We start from the raw sequence: 3,277 nt of genomic DNA on the forward strand, positions 1-3,277 counted from the left end.
CACTTCTCTACATTTTTATGTATGCCCATTAAATTGGCTACTTCAATGATAACAAGCATTTAAATTTCAGGTTGAGGCAGGTTAAGGCAAGTTAATCACTTCACATGGTACAGGGCTAACTCCATTTATGTTTGTTTTCAGCAAGAAGTTTTTCAGATATCTATTATTTCGCATATTGACTTTTTGATAAATTTTCTCCCCTCGCCTTACTTTCCTCTCACTCTTATTTTATGTTGATTAGTCATCCAAACTCAACTGCCATGTAAAAGTTAAATCAAATTAGGTTTCAAATGATGGCAAAATATAAATTGAGAAAATTAAACACATTTACTTAGTGATTCAAAAACTAATTTCTAAAATTCTCCAACTTTTTGACAGGCTGTTGGGTATTAAAACCCTGTTGTCAAAACAGGATTTTCAGGCCAATCTTCTGAGCAATGTCCTAAGTGATTCTTAAAATTAGTACTTTGATTTTTATCTCCTTTCACTACCAGGTTTCCTGGTACTAGATCTTACACAAGTTGGGGGAAAATATAACAATTAGAAGAATAATAAGCAACAATAAGTCTATACAATCAGAAATTTTCTGCAAATTTCTAATACAATATCCAGTTGTTCTTGATAATAAGAATTAGAACTAAGCTCTATACCCACCAGTCTTATTTCATTAACGTGCAAAGTGGCTTCGATGTATGAGGAAACCTGTGGCTTCAAATCAGTACTAACTGGTGCTTACGATATAGCCAGTTTTCCCCCCTTTGAGTTTGGAAAGATAAATAAGGCATGCTATCTGACTTATTAGTGGGGGCTAGAATAAATTTGGACAACAGGTTGGGGGACAGAACAGGAAGAGTATCACAGACCATGTTATGGTACTTTTTATGTCTCTGAGGACAGTAAATTGGCCTTGAAATTTTGTTTGTTTTTCTGTTTGTTCATTCATTTTTTAAGCAGACGTGACATGTTCAGATCTATCTATGCCAAAAAAAGATCTTTCTGGCAGGTAGCTGGAAAATGAACTGCAGTGAGAAGAGAATGTGGACACAGAGATTAGTCATACTTCTTATGGTATGATAACCCAGGCAACATAATAAGGGACTGAGCTAAGGCGTTGACAATAAGAACAGAGAGAAAGCAAGAGCTTACAGAAGTATCAGGGAGGATAGATGCAAAGTGGCAAAAGTCTGTGTTTGGGAGGGTAAGTGACAAGGGGAAGGAGGTGCTACACGTTGTCCACGGGGCATGTAGGTGGCTTATTGGTAGATTGTCAAATTAATTTGCTAAGTGAAACCAAGGGTCTTTAAAACTTGATTAAATTTACTTTTAAATCCTGCCTCTAGAAATCATCTGTCCCTCTTTCTCTCCATGCTCCTCAGAGACCTAGCCTTTTTCTCTGGATAGTCAGCAGCCCTTGCTGCAGCAGAAGACAGTAAGCTAGTCCTCATTAATGGACACACAGTTGGGACCTCTGGCAGGTTAAAGATAACATCTTGACCTAAGTTATGTTTCAGCTCCTGAGCCCTAAGGTGGAACAACCCCATAACTACTTTCCCATGAGACCAGACAGAAGGATGCTGGAAAAGACCTCAGAACTGTCCTCAAGACCTGAAGAAATGATTTATTACCCTCACCTCACCTCTGACCAATCAGCTCCCGGCATGACCCCAATCCCCTAACACGCGGTGTCTTGAGATTTTGCCCATACAATCTGTAACCTACACGCCATCTGCGAGTTCAGGCTTTTGAGCATGAGCTTCCTGTTCTCCTGGAAGGCATCATTCATCAATATTTCTTCACTGCAATTCTCAGTGTTTATTGTTTGGCTAGTGCTGGGTGGACGAACTCTTTCTGTTCTATAACAAAAATGGCAACTCCAAAGGGGCTTAACTGCATGCAGTTCAATGATCCCCGGCCGGCAGCGGCAATGGTTGCTCCAAGTTTTGTCCAAGCTGCCTGCCACCTGAACTGATAATTCAAGGGAAGGACTTGCAATGCTCACTGCCAACTGGGCGTAGCTGACCTACAGTTGACCTTCATTTTGCAGCGAGAGAAATTGGGTACTTGGTTTTGGAGACATCTATTGGTGAGTAACCTCGTGGGTGATAACCCAAGGGACAATCGCTATTACTTCTGGTTGGGTCCTTGAAGGACTTCATTTAATTTGGTTTAGGACTCACCCTATTGATCATTTTAGGGAAGGGACCTTGAGAGATTACAATTAGCAACTAGGATTGATTACTGAAACTATGTTATTTGTTGAGCTTCTGTCTCACCTCCAGGGAAGGGCGGGGCCTATGCAATTTCGACCCCCTCTCAGCAGGCTTTGAAGGAGAGAGCAGTGGAAGCTTCACATGGCCTAACTCAAGGTAGCTGTTTGCCTCATCTCAACTCTACTAAGCAGACCTCATGTTCACCTCCTTTTAGGGGCTAAACTCAGGGTCCCAGGCGTAGCAGAAACTTTGGGCCACCCAACTCTATGGTCTTGTCTGTTGTGTCTGACTCGTCCCCGGTCAGACTTTAGAGGGATATACAGTCTGAAAATACAATTTTTGAAAGAATTGAAGATAGCGGTTTTGTCCTAAAAAAAGGTTGGTAAACTCTGAATGGATTACAAGGGATAAAACTAAGAGAGACTAAGGAAAGTTGTAGATTTGTCATAAAACATCTCAAGAAAGGAAATTTTATGTATGGTCATGCTAAATGAGATTAAAATAAATTTAATAGAGTAAGTTAAGTACCAAAAGTAAGCTAATATAAAATTAGAGTTTGGTTTTCTTTCAGACTGTCAAATGAACAAAGTTTTCCTATATTGTTTTGATCTAGATAAGATATTATGAGAAGTTTTCTATCTAGAAAGCAAGGATTCCACATTTTATTAAAATAGTTTTATGTGTCTTATATTATCTTAATCAAGTACTTGCTTATTTAATAAAACAATCTTCTCAATCCTAAGAACTAAGTTTTTTGATAATAATAGGTACCTTGTATTTATGTTTGACATCTTTTACTTTCACTTTGAGCAATGGATAATTTAATATTGTTTCATAATGATATATAATCCTTTTGGATAACCATGTGTGACAAACTTCCTGGGGTTCAAAATGTAAAAAAGACTTTTCCTTAACCTAGAAACAACTTTGGGTTATTTCAGTGGGTCCCTTAAATGCTTCAAAGGTATATTCTCTCTCTTTAAAAAAGAGAAATTTGAAATTAATTAGGCCTATTCGATATACTAAAATCAGATGAGAAGCTTCGTCAAATAAAAAAGTAATAATGT

Source organism: Rousettus aegyptiacus, unplaced genomic scaffold, assembly GCF_014176215.1.
Source record: "Rousettus aegyptiacus isolate mRouAeg1 unplaced genomic scaffold, mRouAeg1.p scaffold_m13_p_9, whole genome shotgun sequence".
In the NCBI taxonomy this organism is placed as follows: domain Eukaryota; kingdom Metazoa; phylum Chordata; class Mammalia; order Chiroptera; family Pteropodidae; genus Rousettus; species Rousettus aegyptiacus.